Source organism: Nycticebus coucang, chromosome 19 (genome assembly GCF_027406575.1).
Source record: "Nycticebus coucang isolate mNycCou1 chromosome 19, mNycCou1.pri, whole genome shotgun sequence".
Lineage (NCBI taxonomy): Eukaryota > Metazoa > Chordata > Mammalia > Primates > Lorisidae > Nycticebus > Nycticebus coucang.
This window is the reverse complement of record NC_069798.1, coordinates 52193656-52209076: the sequence shown is the minus strand read 5'-3', so window position 1 is coordinate 52209076 and position 15421 is coordinate 52193656.

The following is a 15421-nucleotide window of genomic DNA, read 5'->3' as shown; positions in this document are numbered from 1 at the left end:
ATCTGGCGAAGTGGACACGTGCTAATTAATAACAAGGAGAACAAGCATCTTCCAGGCGTTTTTAACCCAGTGTTTGCTAGGAGATTGCTGAGCAATTATGTGCCATAATGAGGTTGTCATATAAACAAGATCAACATTACTCAGATGTCAGATGAGATTTCAAATTCATGCAACCCATATGTATTTTCCGGTTGTTATACATTGTAATGCAGAGCTTACCAATCAATGTTGCTGCTCCAAGTTCAGGTATGATTAAGGAAACATCATAATGGGCTAGCAAATCTGCCATTTTTCTCATGGCCCCGGAAAGGCTATCCCCTTAGAATAAATAAGCAGAAAAACTTGAGCTCCCATCGAAGCATAATATATTTTTAAAGAGAAAAGAAAAAAGAACTTTTCTCAAAGATATGAATATTGACTAGGGTAAATATGCTCTTCATCTCTAAAAACTTGATGAGCATATGCACCGAGTTACACATAATTTGTTAAATCTGACAAGAACGTTAAATTAGCATTTGGTTGGTCTCGGCCAAATTCCTTGCTCAGAAAAATGTGTGCATGTTGACATGAAATTAGAGGGACTTATGGGTGACTATCCGAAGGCGGAATTTGTCTGTCTTTGTTTTATATAAGGCTGGTTCCCCTACCCCCATGGTAGAAAATAAACCTAATTTGGGACATGTCTTCATAGTTAAAAACTGTAGGAGATTCAAGTAGTTAGATAACTTAGACAAAAATTTAACCTGCAATTTAAACTTGAGTTTGGTATGAATTAGAAGTATTGAATAATTGCTTAATAGCTCAACTTACCTTTGCAGTTCATAAACTCAGTTTGAATGACAAATATTTGCCTTTTAAAAAGTTCATTTTACTCAATTATTCTCCACAAATTCTTAAATTTCCCTACTACAGCACTGAAAACTTGACATTTTCCAATTAAATGGTAGTATACATAAATTTTAATGACTTTTAAACTTATTACCAAATCAAAAAAATCTCTGTGTGTTGGGTGTGTGCAGAGTGTGTGCTTGTGTGTGCGTGTGGGGGGGAGGGTGGTGAGAATGTGTCTAGAGGGTGGAAGAGGGGTTGGAGTCACAGGGAGGGGAATTCCAGACTGCTAACTGGTTTCTCAGCATCTTCGTGAAACTTTACTACTCATCCTAGTTCACATACAATTCTCTTTAGCCAGAATGGTACCTCTTTAACCTAGACTGAGCAATTAACCCCCTAATTAAAGAGGGTGTGTGTATGTGTGTGTTTATTTATGAAGACTCTTTCCTGAAAAGAATAGGTTTCAGAGTTCTCTCTGACTGTGCAACCATTCTTTGTTAATGTTAACCTTGATTATTTTGATTATTTAAATTTCTTTCTTATTCAATATTTTATTTTAAAATATAATACATTATATCATTTCCTAACAGAAAAACTCATAAAATGGAGCAGTGATCATTATAGGACATTCAATGCTGTGATGAATCCTGGTCCCTGTTTTTATGTCCTGCACCATCTGCAGGATAAGGCAGAGGGCAGAAGACATAGATTATTTACCCAGGGGTCCCCCAGGCTCCATGGGGGTGAGAGAACCTGTCACATAAACAGGAGGATGGGGAGCCTTCGCCCCTGAACAGGCTGCCATCTTGTGTGGATGGGGTCAGGTGCAGAGTGCACCACTGTGGCCTGGAGGGTTGACAAGGCTTGGGCAGATGAATAAGAATGTGAAGGCAATCTCGGGGGGGAAAGTGTGTTTCTTCCCCCAAATAAGTGGAGGAAGTTGCATCGCTGCCCAGTTCTTTGGAGCTAGAAACCAAAGGGAAGGCGTGGAATGTGAAACCCACGGAGGGAGCTGGCCTCTAGCCAAAGGACAGCTCACTAGTTTTGATCTGTGAACTTGGAGACATTTAAGTAGAGCTTGAGAAGGCCCCCTCCTCTTAGGTTAAGCACTCAACCATCTGAATAAACACTACAAAGCAAAAAGGAACAAACAGAAAAATCCCTGGAATCTAAAGAAAAGATTGGGTCCGTCTTAAATATGGCTGTTGAGTGTGTTCTAACAGTGGCTGGAGGAAATGCAGTGGATGTTAGAGACCAAGTAATTCCATAGATTATTGTACTATAGATTCATAAATGAAAGGACAGTTAGTGAAAGGGTGATTACAAAGTTTGATCCTGCCAAATGTTGGTTTTGTTAGAGTGTTGAGATGATGTGTCTTTTCCAAGTTGCCTGTAAACTTTCTAAATTATTTTTTAGGGAATATACACAAACACACATATATATATGTGTGTATGTGTGTGTGTGTGTGTGTGTGTGTGTGTTTAAAGGAATTTACTACACTAACTTCTCCCAGAGCAAATGGTCACTTCCACTTTAGGATGGGTCATCTTTTCACTGGAGTTGTTGGGCAAAATGCACAGGCTGGTTCCTACACCTGCATGTAGAGCACTTCAATTTTGTAGGTAACAAATATCTTTGGGAGAACCAGTCATGGCAGCACTGGGCAAATTTGGCCACTCTTGAAAGGAGCAAAGATGCAAGGTTACTACCCCTGGTAGAACTGAAAACTTTTGTTCCCCATCAGCTATGATGTGAAATGCAACTTCTGCTGAGATTTAAAAGCAGTTCTGAAGTGTACTTAAAGATTTAAAGAAAATCACTTCCAGGTAGATATCTTTCCTTTGTGAAAGGAAGATCAGAAGGATAAGCGTCCTTCCTTGTGCAAGAAAGGGCACCAGAAAGAGGAAATTTCCTTCTGCAGTTCACTTCAAGCCAGACTTTAAACTACTTCATGGTCAGTGGCTCGCAGAGTGTGGTTCCAGATCAGCATCACCTGGGAACTGGTTAGAAATGCAAAATCTCAGACCCAATGAATCTGCAACTCTGAGTGGGGGTAACCATCTGTTTTCATAAGACATCCCAATGATTTTGGATTATGGATTCTACACACTAAAATTTGAGAAATATTCACACAAGTACCATGGTGAAGGGCATGGCTTTCAAATCAACCACTTGGATTTAGATTTCTATTATTTACTACCAGTGTGAATTCTGTAAAAGAGGGAAGTGGATGGGCGGAAGATATGAAATTTCAAAATTTTTCATGCACCTCTTCATTGAATAAAAAATAAATATGAGTAAAGGAACTGAATTATTTTGAATTTTAGTTCTTGTTAATGGACGATGTTTTTGATCACTCTTAGATTAGACTATTTAGTTGATAGTTTCTTAAGTGTCATATTTATTAACAAATCTTTTTTTAAAGTTGCAGAATATATGTTTAGGAGGAAAAAACAATGTCATGGTTTTATATAAATAGTTATTTCCAACCATGTGGGAACATTTCCAATATAAAATAGTTCACAGAAGGGAAAAAAGCAGAAAGAAAGAGGACTGGGCCCATGGGTCTGTAGGAAAGGTAGGCAGTTATCTGGAAATGGAAAGAGATGAAAACATTCGTGGGGAAAGACTTGGGTCCTCACAGATGACTGAGAGTTGAGTGTTTTCAGCTGTCTCTTAGATCTAACTCTTCAGCACACTTTTCACCTGGGTAGTGGTCACAGAGTTAGCTACATAATTTTTAGGACCCAGCACAAAAAGAAAATATGAGAACCTATGTTCAAAAAGTAGCAAAGAAGTGCCAGTATAGGTACCAAAATAAAAAAGCCTTTCCCTTTCTTCTGCAGTCTCTCAACTTGTCAAGGTGATTTTGTTTGCTATTTAATATTCTAAGTGAAGAAAAAAATAAAAGTTTATGTTATTAACATTGATTTTATTGTTCATGTTTATATTGTGCAATGCTTTTTTTTTTTTTAATGTGAATGTCAGAGCATTTAACTCCTGTGTGGAATCACCAAACTTACTTGATGTTTTTGGTGTTTGGGGGGTACTTTTCTCTGGAGGGCACTAAAACTATAAAGAAAAGGCAAAAACAGGCCAGATTTTAGAATATGGGAAGGAGAAAGAGAGGGTTCTCTAAGGAAGCACTCCTTCCTGCATGGGATATTCTTAGGGTGCACCCCAGAGGCACCTGGGTGACCCCTGCCTTGCAATACACGGGAAACTGAGGACACGCAGGCCTGAAAACTTCTGAATTCCCCTTCCCTCCAGGAGCTGGATTTATGTACTGGGCCCCAGCCAGGGGAAGTGAAACCTGGAATCTCCCTTTCCCATAGACTGGCCACCCTAATTCATGGCACATGGCGACCTCCAAGCCCAGGAGTGCACTTGGTGGATCAGAGGTGAGCAAATTACTTATCCCTGTCTGTTGTCTGCAGAATGTGCCTCAGCCCTGTCATACCCAACCATGGCTCTCCTAGGCTCCCTGGGACCAGAAGCAGGTAGAAGGTGGCCACAGTCTTATCATGTAGGGTGTGGGGAGAATGAAGTCAAGTGGTCTGGGTGCACAGGAAGTGGGGAAACTGGTGGCTAAGGGCCAATGCATGGAGACTGTGGAATGGCCCTGGAGCGAGCCAGGCTCAAGTTCCCCGTCTCCAGTCCCATTGTCCTATTGGACTTCACTTATGAAACACGTATTTAAATATGAAATCATTAAGAATTTCAGGGCTTTGCAACTGGAGACTATTCAGTCACCAGTTAACGTGTATGTGTGTATATTTGAAGTAGATGTATTTCAAAGAGATGCAGTCGTGTATGTGAATCATGTTTCCGCTTTCATGGCTGCCTTTGGAGAACCAACTCCAGGGAAAGGACAATTTCAATGCTTACAGCAGTTTGTGGCAGATAGTAAGCACCAAACTAATACTGTTGAATGAGATTTCGTGACCATGTCTATTGTTATGGCTCGGTGGGCTCAGTCTATCAAGGCTCACTCAGAAGACGACGTGTGGATCCCAGAGCCATCTTGATGTTTCTGGCCCTGTGGGCAAATTCAGGTGAACGTTTGGATCATAATCTTTTTAATGAAGCAGCTAAAATCAAAGCCAGGTGCCTCCCTCAGTGGTTTAAACCTGGAGCTGACAGCAAGAGGTACAAAGATCAAAGGCCAAACTGTCACAGTGGATGATAAGTTGGGTGTAGGACCCAGGAGCCATCTCTTTTGATTTAAATTGTTGTAACATTCCTTCCACTACCCTCATCTTTTTTCTTTTTTTGCAGGTGCTTCAATTGTATAAATAAATTCAACGTTTCAATGTTGAGCCCACATTTTCAGCAATAAGCAATTGCACGTGTTGATGTAAAGTCTATTTCAACGATTAGAAAAAGTCATACTATTTTGGGGGGACTTTTGATATGAGAGAGAAGAATTCGGTTTGCATAGTACTATTATTTTATCGACTTGCCCCATACACTGGACTCCTGCCTAGCAATTATAATTATGCTTTTGTATAAGTCTGACTGAACAACTTTTGAAATATTAATGAACATTTTATATAAGAGGCTATATTTCACCAATGGTTAGCAATGAAAATTTTTGTATACATAAAAATTTCTGATTCTGTTGCCCTCTGCAGAAAAGAAAGTGTCACTTGAGTGCTCACTAAGTGGGAGAAACATTATAGATCACGTCTCAGTTCACTCTTCACTGCCTTGTACAAACATGTCATTGTTATCCCCAAGTTCCTGGAGGCACAGAGAAGTTACAAAATTCCTGCCATGGTCTCTATGCTCTCTCTCTTTAACTTCTAGATTTTTTCCAGGGAAACAAACCATTTTGCTTTCTTTTTTCTTCCCAAAAGAGATCCCGCTCCCGGATGCACCCGGGCAATGTTTTTTTCTTTAGATTTCTCAAGCTCTTCCAGTTCGCTGGACCCTCTCCCTTTACTTTTTTGGTGACCTGACCTTCCTGTAAGTGCATCTTTTAGGAAGAAAGGTGGGGTGAGGGCCTGGGAAGTTGTATTCACCACTGCCCTTCTCTCTCCTTCAAAGCTCCTTCCTCTGTTCTCTTCTGTGAATCATTATTTTGTTTGAATAAATAGCTTCTTTGCAGAGCAAGGTTTCAGCAATTTTTACAGCCCTGTGCTTTTAAAAATGTTTTTTAAATATGCTAGAGCTCTTTCCCTTCTGGATGTGTTTAGATTTACTGTGAACAGAGTATAAAACAATGTGAGAATCCTTTCAAGCTTTTATTTAAGTGCAGTTGTCCGGGATAGATGTCATGTCCTGATGCTTTGTTCAGATAGAATAATCAGTGACTACAGAGTAGGAATTCCTTCTAGCTCCAAAGGGAACCCTCCCATGTACACCATGGCATGGTTATTTAAAGCATGTTCTTACCTATTGCCTCCATTTATCATCCAAAATTTGGCGAAATAACCAGAGTGGGCTGTTATCACCTGCATCATATAGATTAAAGGCATGGAAACTCAAGTTTAACACCCAGTGGCCAAGCCTGGATTAGAACTCAGTTCTTCCCTGACAGCGGGGTCATGCCGGTCTTAGTGCTAGAATCTGCAGCCAACTCCTCCTTCCAACTTTGTTCTAATTCTTTTAGGGGACAAAATTGAATTCGTTGACTCTAGGAGACATTGGTCTAAGTAACTTTTCTGCATGGACCCTTTCCTTGCCCTAGGTGGCTGCTGTCTCTAGCCTTTCTGGGGTCTGCCATTCTCTGAACTTTCCCAGTGACATACCTCTTTGATGTAAAAGCAAAGTGAGAAAAATAAATTTGCAGAAAAAACAAACTGTACAAGTCTGAGGGACCATTTCTGTCAATATTTTCGTCCTCTTGTTTAATTATTTTTTTAATGTTTGTGCAGTTGTCTGTGTGGCTTTTTGTTGTGAGTCTGTATCAATATTTTTTGTTTCAGAGGGCAAGTTCCTGGAGAGAGAGAATTGTGTCTATTTTTCTTTTCCAGCCCTCCACGAAACACCCAAACGATGTGGTTACTTGGCAGAATATTCTTGACATGAAATTTTTTTTGCTTGCCCCCACTTCTTTGAACTCTATTCTAATTCTTTGAGGGAGAAAATGAGTCAAATTCTTTGACTCTAGGAAATATTTCTTCAAGCAGTTTTTCCTTGAAAACTCTCAGCTATAGGGTCTAGGTATGAACATGGGAACCATAATCATTTGGTCTGCTGTCCATGCTAAGAGAAATGGGCAATTGTAGCCTTTGAGCTAAGGTCTAGTATGGGCTTCAAAAAATGGGTTTATCTATAATATGAGATAATATTGCAATGTAATATGTATTAGCATGGGTCTTTGCTCACTGGATATATGAGGATGCGGCTTTTAATTATGAGGACTAATCAGGCAGAGAGGATACAATTTGGGGGGAGCTCCTTGAAAGCACAAGTAAATTACATATTTATAACATAAAATGTTAAGTTTGACACTTTCACCAAGAGGGACAGATCTTTACTCTAGATCTTTTCGGGGGCAGTTTCCTACCCTTGTTTGTTCTGACTTTCGGAAGAGAAAAGAAGCAGGGACTCTGGCTATTAGTCCATCCATCAAAAAGGAGAACAATGCAGTGGCCAGACAGCTGATCTTCACGATGCCAAACAGCTGGACATCTGTGGTCTAAACCTAAGGGCAATGGCCTGGCTTGTTTGCGGCAATACCAAGCCTGGCTATGTTTGTATTTGGAGGGTTTATCTATGTTTATGCTGCTTTGCGAGTTAAAATGCAGATTCCAACCTATCTTTTACCAAAACTTGAAGTACCCCTGGGAGGTGTGTGCTCTGAGGCTCCACAGTTACCCAGGGTGAAGCCTGCTTGGTGAATGACACTCATCTCTGAGAACCCTGTGCCCACCTAGCGCCTATGATGAGAAGCCCGGAAGACCCCTGGGGTGCCCGGCCAGGCACTCCCAAGCTGAGGGCACACTGTTCTTAACAAGTAACAAGGACACCAGACTGACCGGAGGCTTCAGTGGAGGTCAATGACTTCGCGGTAGACCAGGGAAGGAATAGCATTCCAGGGAGGAAGTGAGAGGAACCTGCTAGTCCATGACCACATAGGTGCATCACATCCACAGAGGAGAAGCAGCTGAGCTTCCACTGTAGGACGGACATGAGCCCCTGACCGCCGCCATCTTCCTGCTTCAACTGTGTTCTCTGCGGATGAAGCCACCAGATGAGGAGGGCATCTCAAGTTCTTCCCCCTAACATCTCAGGCACCGACCACAGCTGGAATGACCAAGAAAAGCTGATTTTCTTCTGCCTGCCTCCTTTCCCTCCCCCTTTCCTCTCTTCTTATAGCCTTGCATTCTTGCTTCATTCCAACATTTATTGAACAAAATTATGTACAGGACATTGGGCAAGAGGCCAAGTAGACAGATTCGAAAATGTAAGATGGTAAGTGAAGGTGCATAGAGGGTGTGATGGTCACTCAGCAGAGAGGTGAGCAAGTGAACTGGGCTTTCCCAGGAAAAGTCCACCTAGAAAGGGATATTGGCATTCTAAGCAGTGAGAGCAACTCGGTTCAAGGCTTGGATGACCAAAAAAGAGTAGAGTGGTGATTAGTCAGAAATTTTGTAGTAAATAACAGAACTCTGCTGAAACCATCTTGATTAGCAAAGGTAGAGATTCATTATAATGATGTGACGGGAAGGGCATGAGTATTTATCACCTCAAAAATCACCCTCACATCTTCCTCAGCCTTCACCTTCATCACTACCATTCGTCACTGAGCTGGGCCTACTCATCCTCAAGGCTGGGCATCAAGGTCATCTTTTCTGAGGAGGTCTTCCCAGAACTTGTAGGTCTAACTCAAGCTGCTGCCATCATTTTCTCTCACATCACATATGCTTTTCTTTCTTGGAATTTATCACCTGACAGTCATATATCTTTGTGCTGGTTTGTGTAACGTCCATCTTTTCTATTTGACCATTCACTCCATGAGGGTGTTCATGGGAAATCTAGGGCACAGACTTAGTTATTAATATAAGAGCAGTTTCTCTTTTGTCAGTGTTTCCCAGTTTATCTAGCTATATTTGAAGCTCCCTGGGATTTCCCAGATGTTCTGTGGTGGCCGGTTTTTGGTGGAGAAAGACCAGGGGATTAACAGCAAGTTGAGTTTTGAGTTTGATGAGTTCTATGCAGTCCATGTATTGCATATAATTGAGGAGTTTGTGCATCTTATATGATTTTCTGTGATCTCATAGTTTCTCACCCCCAAACCAATAAGTAAAACCCAAAAATTGTTTAGTTGAGACTCATGAACTGAATTAGGAGTTTGCTTCATTTCTGTACTCAGCACAGCACCTTGAGTAACCTCAATGTCTGGTTAGATGTATTTATTAAAACTATAGATGTGGGACCTACCAAATAGTTTTTATTTATAATAAGAAGAAGACATGAAAATTAATTTAAGACAAATGTGTCAATTACTTAGTTAATCTATCTCCTTCTCTAGATGTTTCTGGAATATGTATCTCTGGGAAGCAAAGTAGTTCTTTTATTTTTGAGACAGAATCTCACTATGTCGCCCTCGGTAGAGTGCCATAACATCACAGCTGACAGCAACCTCAAACTCTTGGGCTTAAGCAATCCTCTTGGCTCAGCCTCCCATGTAGCTGGGACTACAGGTGCCTGCCACAGTGCCTGACTATTTTTTTGTTGTTTCTTTTCTTGAGCACCTCCCCTTGGCTGGATCATTTCATTGATATGCAATTAATTGACAGAATATGCAATTAAGTTGAAGGGACAGGTAAGATTAATAAAAACCTTCTGAAAACAGCACTCCTCACGAGGTTTTTATTAAACAGATGGGGTATCTTCCAAAACAGAACAACCAGAAGTATTTGGAACTGAGGGTGTGGCTCTATAGTTGGGGAATTCAAGTTCAAGAGTTGCTATTGTATCACTTGGAGAAAGGCATAGACTCTTGATAAATGCAGGAAAATAGTAAGATCTGCCACACAGTGTAAGTATAAGAAATTAAATGAGTTTAAAACTGCAAGGTCCTTAGAATACTGCATTCAATAGATACTAGATTTCCATCTTTCTTCCCTCTTTACCTCTCTCCTTTCCTCTTTTCTCTCCCTCTAAGTCACACCTGGTTCTACTGTGTTCTACTGCAAGAACTTGGAAAAGTGAAAATTAGCAAATAAATATTTTCAGACCAGAGAAACATATTTCTAGTCAAAAAGTAATTTCCTTGAAATTTAGTTTCATTGTTGCCAAAAGACATTTTGACACAGGGGTTTGCACAGGTGCACCTTTATAAGGCATAGGTTTAAGCTTTATTTTTATCTTGTTTTTATATTTTATAGGAGCAATTTATATTTGTTGTTTAAAATGATTCCAGAATGTATACAATGGAGTATTATTCAGCCTTTAAAGGGAAGGAAATTCTGACATATATTACAATATGGATGCACCTTAAAGATATTATGCTAAGTGAAATAAGCCTGGTACACAAAAATAAATATGATGGGACTCCATGTATATGAGGTACTTAGCGAAGTCAAGTTATTTATAAGGACAAAAAGAAGAAAGGTGGTTGCCAGAGGCTTGGGGAGGGGTAATGGGAGTTAGTGTTCAATGGGCATGGAGTTTCAGTTTGGGATGACAAGCAAGCTCTGGAGATGGCTAGAGGTGATAGTTGCACAACAGTGTGACTAAAATATACTTATTGACCCTGAACTACACACTTAACCAAGGCTAAAATGGTAAATTTTATGCTATGTGTATTTTATCACAGGTTATTTTTATAAAAAGATCATAAACTAAATAATGTAAAAATTAAAAGTCTTCACTTTCACCCTCCATTCCTAATTCTCTGCATGACTAGGGGTGTCCAATCCAAGGCCCGGGGCTGCATGCTAACTTCGTGAAGACATTTTTTGCTTATCTGTGGTGTCAGATATCTTGAAAAGTTTTTATGAACATTTTTTTGTTTTTTGTTTTTTTTGGCTAATCAGATTTCATTAGTATTTGTGTATTTACTGTATGGCACAAGATAACTCTTCTTCCAATGTGGGACAGAAAAGAAAAAGGTTGGATACTGTCAGAAACCATAATTTTTTAGACAGTTGACTCTTGATGGGCATTTAGGTTGCTTCCAAATTTCTATTATTAGCAAGGACTGCAGTGTACATCTCAGTACACAAATCTTTTCTCAAGTGTGCTATATTTCTGTACACAGATTCCCAGAGGTTGAACTGTTGGATCAAAGTGTAAATGCATTTCAGGGCGGCACATGTGGCTCAGTGTGTAGGGTGCCGGCCCCTTATACCGAGGGTGTTGAGTTCAAACTAGGCCCAGCCAAACAGCAACAACAACAACAAAAAATAGCCAGGCATTGTGGCGGGCACCTGTAGTCCCAGCTACTCGAGAGGCTGAAGCAAGAGAATCACCTAAGCCCAGGAGGTGGAGGTTGCTGTGAGCTGTGATGCCACAGCACTCTACCAAGGGCAATAAAGTGAGACTCTGTCTCTAAAAAAAAAGAAGAAAAAGTGTAAACTCATTTCAAATTACCAAAGATGATGCAAAATTATTCCTTAAAAATTCTGCTTGTTTGCATAAACAATATACAAATGAGCCTGGGTCTTCACATCCTTGCTAACATTAGATTCTTAATCTTTAAAATTTTTATCAATATGATGGGTGGGAATAGTATAATTATTTTTCTAATTTTTAAGTTACTAAATATTAGTGAAGTGACAATATTTTTAGGTGCTTTTTGATTTGTCTTTTTCCTGTTCATTCATTTTCATTTCCTGCCTTGCCTTTTCCATATTGATTTACAGGAATTCTTTATATATTAAGGAGGTAGAACCTTAGTCTAATATAGCATTTGCATATATTTTCTTGCAGTCTGCTGCTTTTCTTTGCTTCTGTTTTCTGTACAATGATTTCTGGTTGATTTACTGCATCAAATTCTGTTAGTGGTTTTCTTGAAGGTTCGTTGTTGTGGTATTTTTCTTAAGGATTCTTCACTATCCCAATAGCAAAAATTTTCTTCTATAATTTACACAGTTTCTTTCTTTTTGCAGTTTTTGGCTGGGGCTGGGTTTGAACCCACCACATCTGGTATATGGGGCCGGCACTCTTCTCCTTTGAGGCACAGGCGCCACCCTATATGGTTTGCTTTTATGACATTTGAGTATTTTGTTAATTCACGTATTTGCTTGGATATAGCAAAGATAGTGTCTAATGACTGTGCTTCAGTTTCTCTCTCTGCTACAGTACTTCTGGTTGGGTCTTGCCACGTGCTCAGAAACCGATCTTTCGGAATAATCTTCCACGTGGACTTTTTTCCACTTAAGAACTGGTGTCTGCATTTTTCCCTTGAGCATCTATTTAACTAGGCACCTACTGAAATAACCTTACGTGTGGCATGTTCATTTCTTCTTTTGCTACTTGAGGGTGTGTTTGTGCTTTTAGTGTTTGTTTTTATTTTTAGAAATCATTCAGGGATTAAAAAAAAAAAAAAAGGTGCTGCATTATCCCAGCAAATATCCTAAGAACAAAGTGTTTCTAAAAATAGCCCTCGCACTGGTGACTGCTTCGTGAAGAAATTTCATAACCAAAGGCCCGTTAACGGGACTGATTATTTAAGACAACTGTGGTTCCTGTGTAGATTTCTCGTGCGATGTGTGAACCACACTACTAATTTACTCTTTGACCAAATGCTCCTGCTTTGTAATATGCTGTACTCCCCTAAAGCTTTGGAAAACAGCTTTGAGCTTCTCACTTCTTTAGTAAAGAACTTCTCAGTTGATTTCAAGTGAAATGCCAACAGTCTCACTTTTTTCAAACATGCTTCACAGCCATGGCTGTATATCCACTTTAAAAGTGTATGTTTTGTGGGTGGGGGTGCGGTGTGCTTTGAGCAGTTGTCAGATGTTTTATTTTTGGAAAATTCTAAATAGCATTTTGAAGGATAATTAAGGGTTGCTCAAGTTTCTTTCAGAATTTAAAAAAAAGATAAATTTTACCTCCTTTGTGAATTTTTGCACTCAATACTTCATTTGTCACCTCCTCCTCTATTTTATAAATCGTTTAATTAATAGTGTTTATTCTCCACTCAGTCTGGCCTGAGTCGTGTTTTTATGATCATATTATTAAGAAGTGATAACATGTGTGGATTTTTTTCCCCCTGTATCTGGGCTTGCCAATCACTATGGAAACAAGCAAATATTTACACAGTCCAGATACTGATTAATACCTACGGGTTATTTTGACATTATAAAGTTACTGTTTGAATGTAAAGAATTTCTCCTGAATGCTAAAGTGGTCTATTCTAATTTATTTACATTTGTAATTTTCCCATCAGAAATTAACACAGTTACTAAAGCTCCATCATTAGAGCCATTTCTGAGAGAGTCATTTTGCCAACATGTGACTTTAACTCATGTTAAAAAATGGTCGTTTCAAATTTTAACAGGAGCAACTTTTGTAAAAAAAAAAATTTCTCCTGTCATTAGTAATAAAGATATATTGCTTAAGTTAACATCAGTATGATACTACATATAAGATGGTGAATCTCAGAAGGACTCCTTACCAAGATATTTTATGAGGCCCTCAAAGAAATATTTAGCGAGAAATGTAAGCTGTGGAATTTAACCTTTGGGAGCACTTGGTAATTCCCTCTGACAACAAAATGACTTCATTCTTTCTCTCCCTTCTCATTTGATTGTCTTTTTTTTTTCTATAGGAGATCTTTTTCTTTTTTTTGTTTTTCACTTTTATTTTCAGCTGAGTGTCAGAAAGTTGTAGTCTATATCACAGACATTGACTCTTACACTGGAATGTTTCTCGGTACCAGGGTGCATGATCTGCTTCCCTGAGTCTGCGATTCAGCAGGTTTGGGTGTCACCACAGATTTTGCATTTTTTAACATGTTGCCAGGTAAATATGGCTGCATTTAAAGACACTGCCCAAGAGTCTATTTTTTTTCTTTTTGTTATCCAAGTCAGGAAGTTTTTATAGATATTGCAGAACGTTTTGAAGCGAAACTTAAAATTTCTACATAGTAGTAGAGATGATGCTTCAGAAAACCAAACAATATTGGTTTTTTATTGCAGTAAAGTGTAGCAATACAACCATAGAGGTCCAAGTTTCAGAGTAGTCCATTAGGATGGGTTGGGTCCCAGTAATAATGTAATACAACCATAATCTCCTCAAGAAAAGCATTTCTCAAAAACTGTGGAGGCCAAGTTATATGGCTCATGCTTGTAAAACCAGCAATTTGGGAAGCTGAGGTGGGAGGATCACTTATGGCTAGCAGTTCCAGACCAGCCTGGGCAACTTATGGAGACCCTAGCTCAACAACAACAAAAAATTAGACAGGCATGGTGACCTGTGTCTGTGGTCCCAGCTACTCTAGAGGCAGAGGTGGGCAGATTGTATGAGTCCAGGAGTTTGAGGCTGCAGTGAGCTATCATGATGCCACTGCACTCCAACTGTCGAAGTAAGAAGTAAAAGAAAAGAAATATCACTAATTAACAATCTAATGTCACATTCCAAGAAACTAGAAAAGAAGAGTAAATCAAACCCTAAGGCAGCAGAAGAAAAGAAGTACAAAGTTCAGAGCAGAACTCAACAAAATGGGAGCTAACTAACTAAAGTTAAAAAATTCAAAGGGTCAATGAAACAAGAAGTTAGTTCTTTAAAAAGATAAGCAAAATAGATAGACTGCTAGCCAGATTAACCAGAAATAGATGAGAAAGGACTAAAACAAACTCAATCTGAAATGAAAAAGGAGCTGTTACAACTAATACCACAGACATGCAAAATATCACGTGTGAACACTATGAAAACCTCTGTACAAATGAACTGGAAAACATAGAGCAAATGGATACATTTATGAAAACACACAGCCAACCAAGCCCAAATCAAGAAGAAACAGAAATCCTGAACAGACCAGTAATGAGCAGTGAGACTAAAACAGTAATACAAAATCTACCAACCAAAAAAAAAAAAAAAAAAAAATGCCCAGGACCAAATGGATTTACAGCCGAATTCCAGAAGACTTGCAAAGAAGAACTAATACCTATCCTACAAAAATTATTCTATAACATCAGGAAGGAGAGGCTCCTCCTCCACTCATTCCATAAAGCCACTACCACCTTGATACGAAAGCCGCAAAAGGACACAACAAAAAAAGAAAATCATAGACAAATATTTCTTAGGATCATAGACACAAAAATTCTCAACAAAATACTAGCAAACTGAATTCGACAGCATGTCAAAAGATAATTCATCATAAACCAGGGATGGAAGGATGGTTTAACACATACAAATGAATAAACATGATTCACCACATAAACAGAAGCAAAATAGATGCAGAAAAAGCATTTGATAAAACCCACCACTTTTTCTTGATAAAAACTCTCAACAAACTAGGCACAGAAGGAATGTTCTTCAAAATTATCAAAGCTATAAATGACACACCACAACTAACATGATTTATAACAGGGAAAAGTGAAAACATGCAAGACCTGGAGCAAGACAAGGGTGCCAATGTCAGCACTTACATTCAAGGTAATACCAGAAGTCCCAGCCACAGCAATC